The following is a 24,080-nucleotide window of genomic DNA, read 5'->3' on the forward strand; positions in this document are numbered from 1 at the left end:
TAATAAAAAAAATTATATTATTCATATTAAGCAACTTCAGTTGTGTCTCCAGAATGGTCTTGAATTAACAAAAATTCATAGAGTACTCACTTTTAAACAAAGCCCTTGGCTAAAGCCGTATATTGACCTGAATACAGAGCATAGGAAAAATGCGAAAAACGACTTTGAAAAGAATTTTTTTAAATTAATGAACAATGCCGTTTATGGTAAAACCATGGAAAATGTCGAGAAACGTCGAGATGTTAGACTAGTGAGTAGATATGAATCAGCTCAAAACTCTGTGGGTTACAGACAACTTGTAGCTATGCCGAATTGCCATAGCATTGAAATATTTAATAATGATTTAGCAGCAGTAGAACTTTCTCAACTAGAAATAGTATATGATAAGCCGATTTATATAGGATTCACAGTTTTAGAACTTTCAAAATGGTTGATGTATGAATTTTATTACGAATTTCTTACTACCGTATCAGACACAATTAAAATAGTATACATGGATACCGACTCTTTTATTACATCTTCAACCGTTGACATATATGAATTAATTAAACAATATCCTGAAAGATTCGATACATCAAACTATAATGAAAGAAATAGATTCGGAATATTACCTGCTAATAACAAGGAACTAGGTTTAATGAAGGATGAAAATGCTGGGAGTATAATGAAGTCCTTCGCGGGTTTGAAAGCAAAAGCTTATTCATATATCGTTGAAACAACAAAAGAAATTGATAGTGAAATTAAAAAAGTAAAAGGTGTTAAGAGATCTGTTGTAACAAAATTAAATCATTCCGATTATATTGAATGTATCCGAAAAAGGAAAATATTTTTGGGACAGCAAAGGGTGATAAGAAGCAGGGCACATACTCTTTATACTGAAATTGTAAATAAAGTAAGTCTTAATTATAAAGATGATAAGAGGTATATTACTGAAGATAGAATTAATACTTTAGCGTGGAGTCATTATAAAATTGACTTGAATCCAAAATAACGAAAATTCTCAATTGTATTTTATATTTAAAACATAGCATTTTATATATTTATAAGCACCAATGAACTGTATATGTATTGTATATGTAAATAAACTTGTATTTAAACAAATAAATAAATTATTGAAAAGCAATTGTCTTTGTTAATCAATTTTTTTATTAATGCTCTTATTACAATATATTTTTCTTAGCGATCCATGAATTATGGCTTTCATCGAAACCTAACCATTTTACCAATACCTTATTACCTTTAGTTGTCAAAATTTTCTCAACGAGATAAGCATTCTTATCTTTAACCTTTTGAAGTTCATACTCATAAAATGAACCCTCAATCAATTCCTTGTTATAGTCTTGTAAAGTATTCGTCACTGGAGAAGTTGACTTAACTTTTTTTACTGTAAATATTTCAGTGGTCCAGTTTGGTTCATAACCTTTTTCGAAATACCCTTTGTATTTACTTATTCGAACCGAATCTCCTACTGAATACTTGTGCGACGGAAATACTTTAGGATAATTGTACACAGTATTTAAAATAAATTCTTCATTTTGCTTTCCAACAGAAGTGGGTTTCATTTTAATGGTCCTATGATATGTGTTGTTATACTTTGATACTAAATCTTATATTCGATCTATCCATCTATTGTTTCCTTGCATACTAAACATTCTCCACATTAGATTTTTAAGGGTTCTGTTAAAACGCTCGCAGATCGAAGCTTTTAAATGTGTGAAGGTATGGTAATGATTGATTCTTTTCTGATTCATTAAAAGCTTAAAGCTTCTATTAAAAAACTCTTTGCCTTGATCTGATTGAATATTTTTAGGAATCACATCTGATCTCAAAAAAAAAACATTTGTAACTGCTGATACGATGTCCTCAGCAGTTTTATTTTTAACTGGTTCTACATAAGCAAATTTTGAGAATGTGTCAATGACAGTGAGCAAGTAGCGGTATCCATTATTTGATTTTTGAAATGGAATCATTTCAACTAAATCAATTTGCCAAGTATCATTTAATCCTTTTTGTACAAATTTGCGTCGAGTAAAGTTTCTTCTAGCTTGTTTATGAATTTCAAAAACAACTTGTTCTTTACTCATTTTAAATTGCTTATTTATATACTTAAATTAATGTCTCTCTCCTAAGTTGCTTTTGTAAAACTGTTTGCTTATACACACTAACATCATGTTTTATTTCCTTACACATCTTTTTAGAAATTTCAAAACATATGCGAGTTAAATCTATTTGGACATCTTGCGAATATGAAGCATTCAATTCGCTTAAATGTATTTCATATTTATTAAGCTCTACACATTTAGGAATTATGTGATTGTGATAAATAAAAGAAATCTGCTTTTGTAATATCGTATTCCAGCACAAAAATGTTGTTATCATTACACCAACTATCAAACTCAACTTTGTTACCATACTGGTTCAACGTCATAATACACTGTCTATCATTTTTTCTAAATTTAAAATTACATTTTATTGTCTGCAACAGGGGTGGTCTATTATAGTATCAGGCATTAAAAACTCGTATTGATCAAGTTTTAGTTGAATATACTCCTTATAGGTTAGTAATTGAATCCATGATATATATATATATATATATATATATATATATATGATTGAATTGCATTGGTTGGGTGGGTAAAGAAAGGGAACAGACAACACCTTGGTTCCCAAACAACAAGTAATTGATCTGATTAGGCGATAGATTCTGTCGGGTAACACAGTAGGGTTTAGTCGGTTTTATTGATATTGCTTTTTCTTAAAGCTTCTATTAAAAAACTCTTCGCCTTGATCTGATTGAATATTTTTAGGAATCACATCTGATCTCAAAAAAACATTTGTAACTGCTGATACGATGTCCTCAGCAGTTTTATTTTTAACTGGTTCTACATAAGCAAATTTTGAGAATGTGTCAATGACAGTGAGCAAGTAGCGGTATCCATTATTTGATTTTTGAAATGGAATCATTTCAACTAAATCAATTTGCCAAGTATCATTTAATCCTTTTTGTACAAATTTGCGTCGAGTAAAGTTTCTTCTAGCTTGTTTATGAATTTCAAAAACAACTTGTTCTTTACTCATTTTAAATTGCTTATTTATATACTTAAATTAATGTCTCTCTCCTAAGTTGCTTTTGTAAAACTGTTTGCTTATACACACTAACATCATGTTTTATTTCCTTACACATCTTTTTAGAAATTTCAAAACATATGCGAGTTAAATCTATTTGGACATCTTGCGAATATGAAGCATTCAATTCGCTTAAATGTATTTCATATTTATTAAGCTCTACACATTTAGGAATTATGTGATTGTGATAAATAAAAGAAATCTGCTTTTGTAATATCGTATTCCAGCACAAAAATGTTGTTATCATTACACCAACTCTTAAAAACGATCTCCATATTTCACTATCAAACTCAACTTTGTTACCATACTGGTTCAACGTCATAATACACTGTCTATCATTTTTTCTAAATTTAAAATTACATTTTATTGTCTGCAACAGGGGGTGGTCTATTATAGTATCAGGCATTAAAAACTCGTATTGATCAAGTTTTAGTTGAATATGCTCCTTATAGGTTAGTAATTGAATCCACTCCTCTTTTTCTAATCCAATCCAGTTATTTTTGTTTTGTTGAATCCAAACAATAGGAGTAAATTTTCGGCTTGTAGAAAATCCACATTTTAACTTTAGATTATGTATTATGTAATATTCGAAACCAAAAATAATTTCATGATCTTGTTTTTTTTTTTTTTTGAGTTCTTATTGCATTTGCTTGTTAGATGATGATCCATTTTATTTGAAAACGTCTAACGAACTAACTAGAAAATGTCTTTGCTGCCTCTATATAAAGAGTCTTTGATATAATAAAAGGAACTCAGTATTGAAATTGTCATCAAGTCGAAATGTTAAAAATCGATAGAAATTCAAGCGTAGCAGTGGATTTTCAATATGTGTATGGAAATAATAAGCAAATCTTTGTTAAGGAATTGGCATTCATGCAAACTGGTTCAGTGCTACCAAATTTTTTTCATTTTAAACCTCCATATGGTACTAAGGAGCTGGATAATGATGTTAGGAAAACGCAGTACATAACCCTGATGAATATAAATGGACTAGACTGGTCTTCTGGCAATATATCATATTTGAACCTTGGAGACATACTATCGCCGCTAAATAGTTTTTCTACAGTCATTGTACGAGGAGAAATTAAAAAACAGTTTTTACGAAAATATTTGACGACTAATATTGTCGATGTTGATATGGGAAAAAGCTTATCATGTTTCCCAAACTATTTTACTAATTGTAGAATACATGCAAAACTAACAACCAAATGTGCACTCAATAATTTGTTTAAGATTTTTGTATTCCTAGAAAATTCTAATTACGAAATATATGAAATTTAAATTACAAAATGTTGGTTCAATTTGTACACCCGTTCACGATGCTAATTAGTGGACCTTCAGGATCAGGAAAAACCACTTTTTTAAGAAATCTTCTTCTTATGAAACAGTCGTTGATAAGTGAAAATATCAATCGAGTCATTTGGTGCTATGGAGAAGAGAATGCAAGACCTAATTTTAATAATGTTGAATATTACAAAGGTGTTCCTGAATCTTTTGAAAATTATGAAAATAAGCCTGTTCTAATAATATTGGATGACTTAATGATGGGAGCATTTACTAAACATGTTTGTGAATTGTTTACTAAAGGGTCGCATCATAGAAATTTATCTGTTATAGTGGTTACACAAAACATATTTCATAAATCTTCACATACACGGGATATATCACTGAATACTAAATACATCATTGTTTTTAAAAATCCTCGAGATAAACTGCAATTTCAATACTTAGCTAGGCAAATTTACCCTGAAAACCCAAATGAATTAATGAGAATATATAAGGAAGTAACAGAAGAACCGCATGGTTATTTACTTATCGATCTTACTCAACGAATGAACGACCTTCTAAGGTTTCGTACAAGTATTTTCAGTGCAGAATTCTCATATTGCTACTGCGATATAACTGAAAATGGTTTACAAAAAGAGCCTAAAACGGCTGAAAGCGAACAAGCATATGTTGTATGTTCTGAAAAAGGCTAACTCTAAATTAAGAAAAGCAATAATAAGCCATACCGGAAATGACCTTATAAAAACATTAGTTGAAATTGTATTTAACACTTTAAGTGGAAACAACAATTTAAACGGCAAGCAACTCAACCATCTGAAACGGTATAAAAATGTATTACGTAAGATTTCGTGCCCAAAACGCTCAATAAATTCAAAGAGAAAAGTTCTAATACAAAACGGTGGGTTTCTTCCAGTTTCAATTTCATCTTTACTTGGAGGCATTTTTGGAAAGATTTTAGAAAATGTTTAAAAACCATAACCGATTAACTAAAGTAATAGTTTTACATCCTAACACATATCACAAACTCTTGCATGACGAAACGGGAGAAAATTTAATAAATAGAAAGCTGTTACCTATTTTTCTGACTAAAAGGCTCAGTGATTTTGACAAGTGGATAAAAATAAGACAAGAACTCAACATTTACTTAAATAAAAAAAGGAAGCCAATTCCGAGCATTTTGGCTGAAAGGCATAAGGAGATGTATGAGAAAAATTTAAGCGAATTATCCAACTCAAACCAAACCCAAATAGATGAAATAAACTATACGAATCCAAATGAAACAATAAATTTAAATTATTCTGAAAATTTAAAAGAAGAAAATGAAAATCAAATGCCTTCATTGTCGGACGAGCCTGAAATTGAAGCAATAACAAGAAAGAGAAAGTATGACGCTGTATCAGAACATAGTCCACAAAAACAATCCTTCAAGAAGTTAAAACCGATAATTGCGTTAAAGTGCAAGCATCAAAAGAAAACAATCGCTCTTAAAGAAAAGCTGAGCAACTACAAAAAGAAAAATACTAGCATTAGTCTTGACTATGCTAAGGATAAAGAAATACTGCGTAAATCGAGTCGTAAAACAAACCCAGTTTAAATTGGTAAAAATAAATTAAATTGGATTTCTTATCATTAATTCATATACTATTAAAAATGTCTTATTTAAATGAGTTATTTATCACAGTCCTAAGCAATAATTCTATGAATGTCTTTCCTGATAATGTGAAATGTGCATTTACAAACATAATACATTTTCCTGAAAATATAGGCGAAGATTGGGAGGTTGGTATAACCGATATGTATTTGAGTCAACTGCCCCAACATGATACCACTTTGATTGATAAAATTTCGAACGTGGCCACAACAACCGGGTTGTTATTTATTTATACTATTTCTACAAATCGAAAGTTTCCTAAAAGTAAACTCATAAACAAGACATATATTTGGAGGAGTTTATCCATCAAATAAGCTACCAAAACAAATACTGAAAAGGCCATCACTAATTGTAGCCAACACTGATCCTTCAAATAAACCTGGTGCTCAGTGGGTTGCATTTTACTTTGATAATAACAAACAAGGAGAGTTTTTCGATTCATATGGTCAGTATCCTCAAAATAATGATTTTGTAAAGTTTTTAAAAAATAATTGTGACAAATTTAAATATAACAAACAACAAATCCAGGGATATTTTTCAAATACCTGCGGTCATTACTGTATGATGTATGCCTTACATAAAAGTAAAAAAAAGTTTGAGAACTTTACTAAATAAATTTAAGAAAACTGATTACAGTTTTAATGATAAATTTATTTTAAAATTATTTAATGCTAGTTTTAAGAAAAGAGAAATGAAACAATAAATGTTATTTTAGTTTAACGATATGAATTTATTTTATTCTTTTTTTATGCATCGAGCTGTGAGCTTATAATAACGATCCATTAGATTCACAGCCTCTTTCGTTAAAAGTGGAGCAGCATGACAAAAGCATTTATGTGCATACTGCTTATATATTTTTGTTTGTTTCATCGCCTTCGTTTTTACATATGAATTCAAAACGCGCGGGACTATATCTGGTCTTCTCTTTTCCTTTATATACAATTTGGAGAATTCCGTTTTCCTTCAGTTTTTTATAAGGATTTTTGGTCGAAAATTTTTGTACATAGATTTTAGGAAGGAATATCCAAAGACATTTTCCATCCCTCTCCTTTAAGTATAAGGCAATTTTATCTCCAAACTCTGTATGCTTTAATTTACATTCAATGATATCGTAGGCCACTCCCTCCGAAAGATTTTCAACTTTGGTGTACCCCTGTCCAGTGGAACAGTGTGCATTGTTTAAGTGTTCAACAAATGACTGAAAAATCAAAATACCATATACAAATACATGTACAATGTATTAATTTGTACACAGCCACATACCATTTTATTTGATTTTTTTATATATATTTTTTGGGAGATTAAGTGTCTTGCTTCCACTCACACGTTATAAAGACTGCATATTATGATAATATGTCCTTTATTTATATATGTATTTTTGAAAACGAAAATGAATACGAAGACACGCCTTTTTCATTTCTTTTTATTTTTATTTTTTTTACATAATATATTTAAAATCAAACTTATCCCATTGGACAGTTACATTCGGTAGATATGTGTACTTTCCCACTCTTTTTTTTTCTTTTTTCATCTCTGTCTTACGCCTGAGAACATAAAGTTAAATACCAGTATAAAAATAGTTGCAATCAAATCATTACAATACAATTCGGGTAACACAATAAAAACAATGAAGAAGTTTGAATGTGTTCTATGTCCATTTGACAAATTTTTTGAAACAAAATACGGTTTAAAAAAGCATGTGCTTAAGAAACATAACTTCAGTTATATCAAGGCTCGCTCGTACCCTTATTAACAAGTAAGAACTTTAATTATGTTTTTTTTTGTTTTCTTATTTATTTACACAATTGCATTAGTTAAATCAAAGGAAATGTATCGTGCACTAACAATAAAATAAATAAATTTGTGAAACAAATTAATATTAATAATTAATTAATTAATATTAATATTTTTGTTTGTAAATTTCTAGTCTCTTGATGTTTTGCAACTAAAAGTAGTAATTCGTCGTCCTCGTCGGGCATAGCTAGGGGAGCTTCTTTTTCCATTGCAAGTAGTAACAATGCGTCGTCTTCATCTGGCATTAATTCCGCAACAGCCTGATCTTTTCTTTGCTTCGACTGTTTCTTCGCCTTAACATCTTCATCAATCTCTATGGAAGTCAGGCACTCACAACTGATTGTTAGGCATATTATCATCATAGCAGCTTCATCGTCATCGGTAAAAATAATTTCTAAACTCTCATCCCCTTGTGTTGATGACTGAGGGGGGTTGAATTTAAAGAATTCATCCACGTCTTCAATGGTGGTCTTGCATTAACTAACTTGCAACAACTAACTTTTAAGGACATTGTTGTATTGGTTTTTAGTTTTTTAACACAACGTTTGTTTTATTTATTTATTTTTTTTTTTTCACTGAATCACGTTAACGCTTTTTCTGTTTTTGTTTTTTGTTTTTTTGGTTTGAACAAAATTAAATTGCACTGGAATTGTTTATTCGCGCAAACCACTTTGAAAAATGTTTTTGGTATTTATTTTTTAAACTTGAAAAACGTTGAGTGTTGTAGCGCACTGCTTACAGTAAACTGCAAAGGAACCGGAGTCGTTCCTCGCGTTTTATTCAGCAGCAGGTAAGAAGCAATGGACTTAGAAGGGCGGTGTTCTTTTTTCTTTCATATATTTTTTTTCTCTAGCTCAAAAATCATAAACTCATCATTTTATGGTCTGTCAGAGACAGTTCAAGCACTTCACCATTTTCAAATCAACCCAAAGAAAAGTCATAAATAATTCTGCAGGTATTGGAACACATTATGTGCTCAAGCAGTAAACAATAGCTAAAAGCTGGAACTCCAAGTAGTATAGATATAGGAAAGCTACCTTTAAATGCGATAAGAAAACATTAAGAAAAACTGTGAAGAATGAAATGAGGAAGCATATTTATCAATGAGTTTAATTTTATTTATTACGATAATAATGATTACAAAACTCAATCGAACCCGAAGGGTTCGCTTATGCGTTCGAGCACGAAGTGCGTAGTAGTATAGATATGGTGTAGTTAAGATAGAAAAGCCTTAAAACCATCTCCTTAATGGAAAAACGCCTGCGCGCCATTTGTCTGCAATCATCGTTTATTGGCTTCTTCTTTTGTTACTTTCTTAGCACAGGCATTTTCCATATGGGTGTCACTGCCACACAAGTTGCAATAAACGAGTTTGGTGTAACCATCTCTTGAGGGGTTTTTCTTGAAAATTTTATCCATGGTTTTATTTCTTATTGATGTATTCGTACTTCAATGCTTTATGCACTAGTGCACCAGATTAACTAACGCTTAGTATTTACTACCAAAAATATATAAACATTGGTTTCACCAAAAAAAAAAAACATGCGTCAACTTAGAAATATTACGTATTCGGATCAGTGGTTCGGTTCCTGATACAACTTTCATTTATTTTAGTAAACTGGAATTGAGTTGCGTAAGATATTTAATTAGAGGATTTCTGCTAGGCGAATTGGATCTCTAGTTGAAAGTGAAATATGGTTAGATACTTTGATATTGAGGAGAATATATTTGAACAAGATTGTATTGGAAATTAGTGGTGAATATTTCCCCATACAAGTTAAACTAATTGGGTTTGTGGTTTGGTTCATTAGCCAACTTAGAAATATTACGTAATCAGATCAGCGGTTTGGATCCTGATACAACTTACAATTATTTTAGTAAGTTGGAGTTGAGTTGCGTAAGATATTTAATTAGACTCGAATTGGTTCTCCAGTTGGAAGTGAAATATGGTTAGATACTTTGATATTGAGGGGAATATATTTGAGCAAGGCCGTTGCAAGGAGTTGCATAACAGGTTTTGATTAGTCTAATTGGGTCACCAGTTGGAAATTAGTGGTGAATATCCTTTTAATATCTACCACACCACATGGTGGGCGCCTTTGCTAAATGTGGGGAGTTTAGGTGAAAAAGTAGTAGCGACCCCATATCTATACTACTACGCACTTCGTGCTCGAACGCATAAGCGAACCCTTCAGGTTCGATTGAGTTTTGTAATCATTATTATCGTAATAAATAAAATTAAACTCATTGATAAAAATGCTTCCTCATTTCATTCTTCACAGTTTTTCTTAACGTTTTCTTATCGCATTTAAAGGTTGCTTTCCTATATATATACTACTAGGATAGGTTAAAAATGTTTATTTCATAATTGTATTTAGTATGGCCATGCTAAGACATAAATAATTTTTTTTACATACGAATATGTGAGAAATGTTAAAAAGCTAAAATAACCAAGCACAGTAAGACTCCATTAATAATAACTGATACGCCAATAAATGCTTTCGACAGAGTGATAGTGGACACTATTGGTCCACTACCAAAATCAGAAAATGGCAATGAATATGCAGTCACTCTAATATGTGACCTAACTAAATATTTAGTTGCCATACCAATTCCAAATAAGAACGCGAACACTGTCGCTAAGGAAATTTTTGAATCATTTATTCTAAAGTACGGTCCAATGAAGACGTTTATTTCGGACATGGGAACAGAATGTAAGAATTCAATTATAAATGATTTGTGCAAATACCTAAAAATTGAAAATATAACATCTACGGCACACCACCACCAGACAGTTGGAACAATAGAACGTAGTCATAGAACTTTCAATGAATACATACGCTCATATATATCGGTTGATAAAACTGATTGGGACGTATAGCTCCAATATTTCGTTTTCTGTTTCAACACGACCCCCTCAATGGCACATAATTACTTTCCATATGAATTAGTATTTGGTAAAACAAATAATTTACCAAAACAATTTAATAGTATAGATAATATAGAAACCATATATAATATAGATGACTATGCTAAGGAAAGTAAATATAGATTAGAAGTAGCATACAAAAGAGCCAGAATAATGATAGAAGAAAATAAGAAAAATAATAAGATAATATATGATCAGAAAATAAACAACATAGATATATAAGTAGGTGATAAAGTCTTATTAAGAAATGAAACCGGTCATAAGTTGGATTATAAATATACTGGTCCGTACAAAGTAACGGAAATAGGAGATAGAAATAACATTATAATAACGAATAATAAAAACAAAAAACAAAAAGTCCATAAGGATAGGTTAAAAATGTGTATTTCATAATTGTATTTAGTATGGCCATGCTAAGACATAAATAATTTTTTTTACATACGAATATTATTTGTAATTTCATTTTCTTTGAATATATATAGAAAAAAAAAGAAAAAAAAAAACCGAAAAAAAAGATATAATAATTCCTTTTTGTTGTTAATAAAATTTTCATTTGTTAATTAAAACTATTCTTTTAAGTAAAATATACATATAAAATAACTTCATAATATTACGTTATTTTTCAAAAGGAGGGAGATGTGGTATGCATATATATTGAATATCTACTGTACCAAGAGTACTTAAAGTCAACACACTGTAACACTTTGTTGCAAAAACAAAACCCCGGTGGCGCGATCACAGTTATGTGCAAGTGTCAGCATTCTGTTACACGCGCCGGCCACCTGACCGAACTCAAGTATATGCATATACCCCTGCGCTCCAGCTAAAGAGAGCATAATTATAAACATACCTAACCGTCTCTCTGCTGTCCAACTGTGGGCAGCGCAGCGATCAGACTTAGGCTTACTTAGAACCTAAGGACAAATGTAACAAACAGAATCAACTGACCGTTGGAAGCGGCACCTTCGCTGCTCCCAACCAAATAAAAGATACTATATTCTTACAACATAAAAGAGATACATATTCAATACATATTCTTACAGTACACACAAAAAGTGAAACACCGTAGTAGCAGTGCATCAATTTAGTCATTACGCCAAATTGACACCTACATACAAATACAAACGCACAAAAAGTGTAGCAGTGAATCGATTTAGATACAATACCAAAATATCAAATCGACACCTACAAGAATAAAAACGTGCGATAGTGAGTTAGCGAAAAGAAGAGCTAATAGCTATAAACATTCTGTGGCATTAAACAAAGCAAAGTGAAAAAAAATCAACATTTTGTCAAAAAGACAAAAACAATTCGACAAAAACAGGATGGCGAACAAACAAATGCCACAAGCAGACCTAATTGAGCAGCTTGCTATAAGAGAGCAGCAACTGCAACAATTAAGGGATGCATATATGCAGTTACAAGCGCAAAACAACATAAACAACACAACAAGGGAAGCTGTACTGAAGAGCATCGGGTACATGCCGATCTTCACAGGCACAGGAGAAGTGAAGATCAACTCCTTCCTAAGCGGAGTGGAACACCTGTTAGCAACAATATCAGACGAAAATATAAGGAGCGAAGCAGTAAGTTCAATATACTACAGGATCATCCAGGGTCCAGCGAAGGATGTCATCATCAATATTCAACAACCAAAAAACTGGGAGCGCATCAAGACGGTGTTAAAACTACCATACAGACCAGATGTGGAACCTCATCAGATATACAGGCAAATATGCATTCTTAGAGTTAATACGATGAGTGAACTCGCTATAGAAGTACAGAATATAAAATACAAATCTGATGAACTAACAGTATATTATAAGGATGATCATTGTATAGATTTATCAAACATTGACAATATATTAATAAATACGATTAAAGAAATGACACAGGGCACACTATTAGATAAAATATATGAATTAAGAGATTTATATCAAATTTTGGAACTGATGAATAAAAGAAGATACGAAGATAGACCAGAATTTAAAAAATTTAAAATGAATAGAAATCAATATAAGGCTATCGAAAAAATACCCGATCAGATTAAACAACCAGTATATACGCAACCTAATAAAGTCATAGGCTCAGGTCAATATAGATGAGATAATCAAGTGATATACAACATATAACACACAACACAATCAAACCCAACCAAATTATGCCAATTTCTTGCAACCAAAACAAACGTCTGGACAGACAAGACAAACAAGACGGGGGGAACCAATGGAAATTGACACCCTACAGCATGACAAGACGAAATAGCAACCGAAATGAATAATGCAGTTTTTTTTATAGAGATGCCTCGGAAGGATTACCAAAAATAGAAATAACCATTGAAAATATAAAATATAGAGCTCTGATAGACACAGGTGCAAGTCTTAGTCTTATAGATACAAAGACAAATATATTTAAACTTGTACCATTAAGAAAACCTATTTCATTTAGTACACTTACAGGAAAAGAAACTATAAAGTTTGAAACCCATACAAAAGCACCAATAGAATTTAATTTAGCGGAGAATGCCAGAATTAGATGGAAAATTACTCCACTCACAGGTAGAAGTTACCAATTTATAATAGGATGCGACTTATTAAACCAGTTGAACACAGTAATAAACCTATCAACAAAGTATATTTCATTTAACAATAAGGACTCAAATTTTTCAACCAGCCCCTATCCGCTACAAGAAATATGTACGTTAGAAACAGTAAATAACAAATTCAGTACAATTCAACTTGACCATTTAAATAAAGAAGAAAAAAATGAAATGAAGAAAGTACTAATAAAGTTTTAAAGCTTAATGTTTAAATAAGGGGATAAACTCACGAGCACTACAGAGACACAACATGAAATAAAAACTTCCATAAATGAGCAAATAAATTCAAAGTTGTACAGGAATCCACCACAATATGAAGCAGAAGTAATGAAGCAGATCAAAGAAATGGAAGAACAGGGGATTATCAGAAAGAGCAAATCAAAATACACAAGCCCACTGATAGTAGTAACGAAGACAATAGATAACTCAGGAAAACAAAAATACTGTCTTGTAGTAGATTATAGAAAGCTTAATGAGATTAAAATAGATGACAAGTTTCTACTACCAAATATAGAGTCTATATTGGACAAATTAGGTAGAGCGCAATATTTTACAACTTAGACCTAGCAAAAGGGTATCACCAAATCACAGATAAAGAAGAAGACAGAGAAAAGACAGCTTTTGTTACTCCACATGGTCTATACGAATTCATAAGAATGCCCTATAGACTAATGAACGATATATTGAGAGATTTCATAAATAAAACATGTGTAGTCTATATGGACGATATATTGATATGTAGCACTTCTTTACAGGAACATATAAAATCAATAAACGAAATCTTTTATGTGTTGCAAAAGAAAAATTTAAAGATTCAAGTAGACAAATGCAACTTTTTAAAAAAGGAAACAGAGTTTTTGGGCCATATTCTCACCAAAGAAGGAATGAAGCCAAACCCAGATAAAATTAAAGTAATTCAAACACTAGTGCTTCCAAAAACTGAGAAACAAATAAAAAGCTTTTTAGGAATAACAGGATTTTATAGAAAGTTTATTAAAGACCATGCGAAAGTAGCTCAACCTATAACAAAATATTTAAAAAAAGGTGTAAAGATCAATACAAAAGATCCAACATATGTTGAAGCATTTGAGAAATTAAAAGCTCTAATTTATTCACATCCAATACTTAGATACCCACAATTCGAAAAGCGATTCACATTAACCACAGGCGCATCAAATTATGCGCTGGGAGCAGTACTTTCACAAGAAGGGCACCCAATATGTTACGCATCAAGAACACTTAATAACCATGAAAGGACAAGAAAACGAGCACTTTGTATTGAGTTATTTACGTTACTTATTAACTATGATGTGCTGCTGGTTTTGGCTGTTTTTGGCCGGATGACCAAACACAAAATTTTGTTACACAGAAACGCCATCTGAAACAAACCAAGTCATACATTTAGACACATACACTATCAAAGGATTTACTTTCTTAACAGTTATTGACAAATTTTCTAAATTCGCAGCAGCATATCCAATTAATGACAGAAACCATCTAACACTTATAGAAACAATGGAAGATCACTTCACAAAAATAGGCTAACCAAAAAAAATCATAGCGGACAATGAGTTTAAAAGGGCACACTTAGAATACAAGAATTTTTAGAACATCATTTAACAAAGCCTAATAGCCATACAGGAAATGCAGATGTAGAAAGATTCCACAACACATTAGCAGAAAAATTTAGAATATTATAAAAAATAAACAAAGAAATACCCGTAAAACAAATCATACAGAAGGCAGTAAGAAGTTACAATAACAGATACCACTCTACCATTAAAGAAATTCCAATTAATGTTCAACAAGGAAAAGCAAACATAGAAACAATAAAAATGAATATGGAAAATGAAAAGAAATGGAAAATTGACAAACTTAACGAAAATAGGGAAGAATATGAAGAGATAAGAAAGGAAGGATTTATAAAAAATTATAAGGCAGTAAGACATAAAGAACAACCGAAATAGAAAAGAGCTAAACTGGAAAAAATTCACGCATCTAATATTAAGAGACCGTGCAAATTTTCAGTTATGGACGATATTGACAATGACATTACTGGCATCGACATGGACACTGACAAACGGGGAAATAAATATTAAAGCTATAACAGACGAAGTAGGATACACGGACATTTTTTTGAAAAATCAAGAAATAGTTGTAGATGCAGACAAATTAATACATATTATTAACTTAACAGAAATAGAGGACACAATTAATATATTTGAAAATAACATACAGCAAATAAACTTTAAATATAAAAACTTGTTAGAGAATGAAATTATAGATACGAAATATAAATTGAATACAATGTTACCTAAAATTCATGATAGACAAAAATGAGGACTGATTAACGTAGTAGGGGGAGCTTCGAAATGGCTATTTGGGACAATGGACGAAGAAGACAGATTAAATATTCAGAGTCACATAAAAGAAAAAGCAGAAAATAACAATTAGCAAATACTTATAATTAATCAAGACTTCATGAAATCAATAGATCAACTTAAAAAAAGTAATTGAAAATGACAGAAAACAAATAATAAAAGAAAATTATAGAATAAAAACATACATGAATGCTGAAAACAATCAGAATTTATACTTAGACCAACTAATCAAAATTCAAATGTTAAAAGGTAAAATAGAACAATTACAAGATAATATCTTATCAACAAAATACAAAATTATTCATCCAAATATTCTCACAAGTGTAATAAACTAATCATTGCTGTAAAACGCTATCTAGTTTTTGCCCCACGTTGGGCGCCAAAAATTTATGTAATAAACTACTCATTGAAGTATCCTGGCTAGATGTAAAAACAACAAAAACCAGATAGCGTGAGCACACGGTGTCACAGCGGAGGTCGGGACCCTTTGATACCCTAGCTCTTTCGGGGTGGGGTGGGTTTGCTGTGTCCTGAAGACTCTAAGTACATAAATTAAATTATTATAGAGTCCCTGCTGAAACTAAATTTTGGAAGGCCTACTTCCAACAAAACAACTAAAACAAATCAAAGGCCAATTAAATGGGAGAGGGAAACTGACGGTACAAGTGATAGCTTCTTGCATCAGAAAATATGTCTAGCTATTTTGCGAGATCTTGAGATGGAAGTCGATGCTCGCGTTCTATACCCACCCAACCATGGAGCTCCAATGCGAGTATTGTTTATGGAGTTCCCCTAAAGTAAATGTTCTAGCTAGTTTTACGTCACCATGTCACCAGAAAATAAAACTTTACTAATTCATTTTAAACAAAATTTAATAATACGCATGATTAATTATAAAGATTTACATTGGCGAGCAAACAAATTATAAATCTATTAGCAGGATAAATTCTTATGACAATGCAAACATAATAGGTATAATTCATTGAAGAAACTTATTTAGTATGAGTAAAAAAAATAAAAATTTAAACCAAGTAGTTATTTATATATATAATTCGAAGAACATAGGCTGAATATTTTATAGTCAAAAAAAATTGGAAAGAATTTATTGTGAAATCAGAAAGTGTGTGTGCATATACGCCTAATGTTATTTATTTTCATTTTATTCTTTATGTGTTAAAGTAACGTCGATTCAAAATTTAGCTACCCGAATCAGCAGCAGTTTAGTTAAAGGCAATTAAATGAAAAAAACAAAACTAAACTAAAAGCTCACATGAGTGATAGTGAGGTAGGTCAGTGCTGCAGATCAGCGCATTCTTTGCCGGTTCATTGACCTCCGCATTTTAAGTTATTGTCATATGTTCTCTCAAAGGCATATTAGTATAAGAGAAAAAGTTAGTATAAGACGAAAGTAAATTGACATGCGATAACTGTCGAGCAAAAGCTCTGTACTAAAATTGATATGTATGTATGTATCACATTATATCAATTTAACTTCGGCTTACAAACGAGATAAGAAACAAAAGCAATAGCAATGATAAATACAGACTTACGTACAGACTCCAGCGATGAAGGGCCCTCCAGCGAGGTGTAGTCGTTGTTTTATGTACAGATTAATTCAATGCACATACATTTATATGCAAATGCATATTTATATGGTGTGTTATTATATGGATGGGTTAATTTTGGGCTTATTTAAATTTGTCTTATTTATCTCGAGGCATATTTTTTTCGGGTTCATTTTCTTTTGCTATTATGATATATATTTGTACACATGCCTTTTCGAGAATTTATTTCGGTTGAAGCTTTTATGCACTGATCTTGGGCACGAAAAAAACAATAGCAAAAAAAATTAAATGCACATGTCTGCTAAAAAAACTGTACCTATTGGTACATATAAGTATATGCACTATATTGGGTTTTAAGGCATTTCCCTTTCTAGGCACTGTACACACACTCTCTTCAATTTTGAAACTGTGATTTTCAAACTTAGACACTATATAGGCTCTTTTTGTGAGCAGTAGCACATTTTATGTAGTTAACGCTGAGGTGGTGGTGGCGGCAATGGTTTCTACGGCAGAGGGAAGTCGGCGGTGGTCAGGTTGGGCTAATGACGTTTCGACACCCAGAGCAAAAAGATATATCCCGCATGTTCGCAAGCTCCTTTTTGGAAGACGGACTTGTAGCATACGGCAATTCACTTTGCCGGTTGGAACCAAATGTTTCGTCCAAGTGTAAACAACGACTGCGGTTTGAATTCCGCCGGGAAATAACCCTTATGTCGAAGTTATTTGATTCGGCTGCACCCAATACAGCAGCGACAAGGGGTTAGTCGCAAATCTCGTGACGGATGCGCACCGATTACTTGGCAGCGCCCTTAATAGGCAGTTGCCCACAGGCGGAAAATGCCATAAAGATTGGGGGGGGTCTTCAAATCGTCTCCAGCCGCACGGTTTTACACTCGATGAAGGTCCAGGTTAACGTGGACAAAATCTTTGGGTTCGAGAGTGTCACGCCGTTTTCCTTTTGGGCCAGTGAATAACACCCAAAACACGTGTTAGGCGTAGCTGACGGGCGTGGCTACTTTGTAGAACTTGGCCATCCAAAAGTTAATGAACAAAAGAGGTCGGTTTTAGCAAGATCAGGCCTTTTATAACACCTAATTCCAGGGAACTACTGAAGTGCGTAAAGTTAGATGCGCTTTACATTCCAACCAAAACCCAGAGTTGTACTAACTAAAGCTTTCAGAGAAATACAGCTGATAGGGGCCTGAAGCTTTGGGACAAATATTAGCCCTTTTTATCGCAAGTGCTAATTTTGTAGCACCGAGCTGCGATAAAAGTAACATTAATTTAATTTTAATGCAGGCGACCATTACACCACACGATAATCTGACTATATATATTGGAAGATTAGCGAGAATCAGCTTCGAATATCTTTTGCATGATAAGTTCCAATATCCCGACCTTGAAAATCTTCTAGTTGGTAGAAGCAATTTCCAAGTTTTTTACCTATTCTGCACTTTATGAACTGTGGTCCTAATTTCGCATTGAAATTTTTCGAAAACTTGCTAAGGGCAAAGTTTCTACGGAACACTTCTTGTCCTTCTTTAAAGGAAACTGGCTTCGATCGTAAATTATATTGAGCTGCATTACGTTCATAAGACTTTTTAATATTTGCTTGAATATCTTTGCGTAGCAATGCTAAATTATCTTTTCGATCTAGTGGAACAACAGGCTCTGCTAGCAACGATAAATCCTTTAACAAGCGATAATCCGAGCCATGTGTTATCATATCCAATCCAAACAAGGCTTTATATGGCGAGCATCCCAAGGATTGATGTAAAGCAGAGCGTAATGAGCAAGAAATGGCTGTAAGGTGTTTATCCCACTCGGTTTGATCTTGTTGCAGATACGAGCGAATAGCAGCTAACAGAGAACGGTTTACTCGTTCAGCAGCATTACTTTGCGGAGAGTACAATGCTGTATAAACATGCTTTATGCCTAATTCTGTCAAGAACGCATTAAAATCGTTTGCTTTGAACTGCGTTCCATTATCGCTTACAATGGTCTCGGGCACTCCAAAACAGAGAAATATTTGCTTTAACATGAACTCTTGTATCCCAGCCGAAGTAAATTTCTTTAACGGGTGTAACCACTGAAATTTACTAAAATGATCTAGAACTATTAATAGTCCAATATGACCGCTTTTACTACGTGGATATGGGCCAAGCAGGTCAATGTATAACCTTTGAAAAGGTCTACACGTTGGTGTTTGCGCACCCATAGGTGGGCGAAGAATACAATTAGGAGCTTTATTTTCCTTGCATGCGTCACAGTTACGAATGTAATTGCGCACATCTCTCGCTAAACCAGGCCAGTAGAGATTTCTACGAAGCTTTTGAATAGTTTTTTGCATACCACAATGCGAAGAGACTACGCTGTCATGAGCTTGTTTAAGCACATCGGCTCTTAAACGTTCTGGAACCCAAAGTTTCCAAGAATTTGGTTCTTGTTCCTCTACTCCGGTAGCATGTTCAGTTCTCATGGAAATAAACTGATTTAGAATTTTAACGTCAGGAAATTTGGATTGCTGCAGAGTAAATTTTTCTTTCAATTCCTTATAATCGGTATCAAAGAATGCATCTGATTCCAAATCAATGATAGGACCTACTGTTAATTCCGCTAACTCATCCTCACGCATTCGAGACAGTGCGTCAGGAACTACGTGATCTTTCCCTTTTCTATGTGAAATGGTAAACTTGTATGGTTGTAAACGGAAAATCCAGCGGGCCAATCTACCAGAAGCATTTTGTTGGCGCATTAGCCACATAAGACTGGAATGATCTGTAACTACTTCGAATTCTTGAAGTTCTAAGTAGTACCCAAACTTTTCAATTGCTAAAATAACAGCCAGACATTCACGTTCGGTAACGCTATAATTGCGTTGTGCACGACTCAATTTTTTAGACATAAACGCAATTGGCATTTCATCACCCTCGGAAGATAATTGCACTAGCACAGCGCCTATTCCGAAGTTACTTGCATCGCAATGAAGATAGAATTTCTTGGCGAAATCTGGATTTTGCAAGACAGGAGCCGTAGTCAAAATGGTTTTCAAGTTATCCATGGCTTTCTGTGCTTCTTCAGTCCAGACAAACTTCTTTTTATTTGACAACATTTCGGTGATGGGGCATGTCAAGTCTGCATAATTTGCAATAAAACGACGATACCAGCCACATACGCCTAAGAATCCTCGAACCTGCTTGAGATTTCTTGGTGGTGGCCAATTCAAAATACACTCAATTTTTGCGGGATCCGTACAGATACCACCGCTGCCAATAACGTAACCTAAGTAGTTAACATTACTCACGCAAAATTGACTTTTCTCAATATTGAGAGTTAAATTTGCTTTACGAAATTGTTCTGCAAGACGAACCAACACCGAAAGGTGGGAAGAAAAGTCTTCAGAAACAATACAAACATCATCTAGATAACCAAAAACGCAATGACGAAGATCAGGGGGAATGATATCATCCATTAGACGACACATTGTAGGCGGCGCATTACAAAGGCCAAAAGGCATCACTTTAAATTGGTATAAAGGCCTACCAGGAACCGTGAATGCTGTCAAGGGCCTTGAATCGTCCGTAAGCTCAATTTGCCAATATGCATCTTTTAAGTCAAGCTTAGAGATTATATTTGCTTTTGGCAAGCGAGCAAAAATACCATCGATGCTTGGTAGAGGATAAGCATCCTTTTTAGTGGCATCATTTAACTTCCTAGCATCCAAACATAGACGAACCTTGTTAGGTTTTAATACAAGCCGCATTGGCGAACTCCAAGCGCTGGAAGAAGGCTATATAACATCCAATTCTAACATTCGATCAATTTCTGCATATAACAATTTCTCAACTGCTGGGCTAACAGGGTAAAAACGCTGTTTCACTGGACGGGCATCACCAACATCAATATGGTGTTGAATTAAACGAGTGCGACCCAAACCTTCTGAACAGTTTGGAAACAATTTTTTCACCACATCCAGTTGTTGCTTTTGTATACTGGTAAGTGGATAATAAGACGAGTCAGTAATTGTATGGTCGGTACTATTATCATTTTTCTCGAGAGTGGAAAATTCTAACGAACTGATAATATTAGGGGCCAAAGCAAAAATTTTCCAGAAGTCAATGCCTAAAATCAATCTCTGCTTTATAGAAGGAATAACGTACAGCTGAATTGATTTTGCAGTACCCTTATATGTCATAGTGATGGTCAAAACGCCAATGACGTCATGAGCTTTACCATCTGCAGTTCTTACCTGTGATTTAATAGCTTTAAACTCAGGTAATATAGAAAAGTTTTCCAAAGCTAAACTCGAGCCAATACAACTTACATTCGCACCTGTATCTAACAGACCGTGCTCAGTAAATTGCAAAAATGACACTTCCGCATAACAACGCATATCATTTTTGTTACTAATAACAGACGCGACTAACATTTTACATTGTTTCCTAATTTGATGGAAATAGTTTTTGATCCGTTGTGTATTTCTAGATATTACAGGATTAATATCATTGAAGATTCTATTTCTGACTTCTAAATAATTTCTCAGCCTCTCATGATATGGACGAAAACTTTGAGGGGCGACTGACACATTCTTATCCCCTTGCGGTCGTTGTATCACTTGTACAGGAGCAAGAGAATCTGTGGCGTCCTTGTTGACATTTTCAGTTAATTGGTTGGGGGCATCCAGGCTGTTGTTGGATGCACCCTGCTGGCGGTTTTCCGAACGACGACGATTGCAAGTTCGGCACTGTGGCTTATAAACGTTGAGAGCTCCACATCCGTAACAGAATATTCGGCGTTCTGCCAAGCAATTTTCCCATACATGGCCTTGCCCATCGCAATTCCAACAGGTAATGTTTACATTGCGAATAGCGGCGAGTTCATTTTCCATATTTAAATCGATGTCAGGATCAGTGTGCTCTTCTACTTCAATCTCCTCAACTGCATAACATTGACGACGCGGTATAGCTGGAGTTATTCTTTGTCTTCCCTCCGCGCGACAACTGAGTTCGCTCACCAGATTCTCGTGCATTTGTACAAGTCTACGTAGCTGACCTATGGAATGAATAGGTTGATACAGCAACTTATGGCGGATTTCTGGGAGCAAATTATTTTTAAGAATTTCAATCAATTCTTCATCCTCAAACCTTATCGAAGATTTATCAATCAATGCGATTACAGCTTCATAAAAATTAGAAAAAGTTTCACCTGATTTCTGTTTGCGAGAACGTATTTGTTCTTTGCTTGCAAATTCTGATCGGTACTCTTTGTACTGCTGTCGTAATGAAAGGCAAAAATCTGTCCAGGCAATGTGATCCACTTGTTTGTGGTATCGCCAATACCAATCCCTGGCTCTTCCTACGAACAGAATGTGCATATGTTTACACAATGCAGTAAAATCGCTATCGAGAGTTTCATCGGTAAGCGCTTTTACGCGATAAATAAACTCTTCGACCCCTAAACCATCCGAAGAACCATCAAAGTGCAAATTCCACTTCTGTATTACCTCTGCCACTTTACTGGGATGAACTGAAGTACGACTATTAGACGATCTTGCGGCTGTCGTTACTTGTGACGAATTAGCATTCGAAACAGGGCTCACATTCAAAGAGGACACTTACTCTAGATACAGTTTGTTCAATCATAGCTTGTATAGTAGAATAATTAACTGGCTGTTCACGTACATGACCGACACGATTGGGACGACCTCTTCTCCTAGTGTTTGCAATTCGCTGTGGAGGAGGGTCTGCTGCAACTGTAACTTGACTGGCATCTAATTCTGGCACTGGTGCATCGCTCAAGTCCAGAGGACGGGGATCAATAACTTCGTCAGGGCCTTGAGCATCTCTCATGCTTTTTGCCAAATTTCTAGTGACCGGACGACGACTTGGACCAGGGCCTATAGGATCTACTTGCTTAGGTTGTGGAGAGCAATTTCCTATAACCAATTTAAATTGTTGGACCTCTAGCACAGTGGAACAATTGGGACATTCAGTGTGAGACTCTAGCCAACTTTCAAGACATGTTTTGTGAAAAATGTGTTTACAGTTTGTAATAAAACATGACTGCGTATTTGTCATTAACTGACAACAAATATTGCAATTCCTTGCGGCAGTATCCGCTGAGGATTGCGCATTTTGGGGACTATGTTCAATAGGCATAATACTTTTTAAGATATTTTTTCTGATATATGACATTTTTGGTTGACATAATAACTAGAACAAAAATCAACTAGACATTATTCAAGTGCAAGAAGTAGTGTGTTTTTTTATTTTTTTTATATATTTTTTTTATTTTTTATTTTATATGGGCTATTGCATTTATAAAAAGATAAATAAAACGTGCTATGTATGTACCCTTTCAATTGACCGCCCTTGCTCGGTAGCGATATGCCGAAGCAGCATGATACATCTATTCCAGAAACAAAGGGAGTCCAATATCACCAGATAAACACTAACAACCATTTATCAATCTTACGATCCGAAAGGAAGGTGACGCAATTTAATATCTACTAAACTTTTGAATACCTGATCAATGAAAAGGCTCTCACAGTGACAATCGGCAGGGTATCCAATCTTAGCTGAATACGCAAGATTCCAGAAAGTATACGATAGTATTTCAAAACTCAAAATGCTCAAAATCTAGACAAAATCAAAAAGCAATCGAAAACAAAACGAGCTAAAACTCCGAAGCAGTGTGATAGCGATGTTATTCTATCTGTTTAGGATTTTACAACTCGAATTTGATTAAG

This window comes from Scaptodrosophila lebanonensis, unplaced genomic scaffold, assembly GCF_003285725.1.
Source record: "Scaptodrosophila lebanonensis strain 11010-0011.00,11010-0021.00 unplaced genomic scaffold, SlebRS2 tig00000021-arrow-arrow-pilon, whole genome shotgun sequence".
In the NCBI taxonomy this organism is placed as follows: domain Eukaryota; kingdom Metazoa; phylum Arthropoda; class Insecta; order Diptera; family Drosophilidae; genus Scaptodrosophila; species Scaptodrosophila lebanonensis.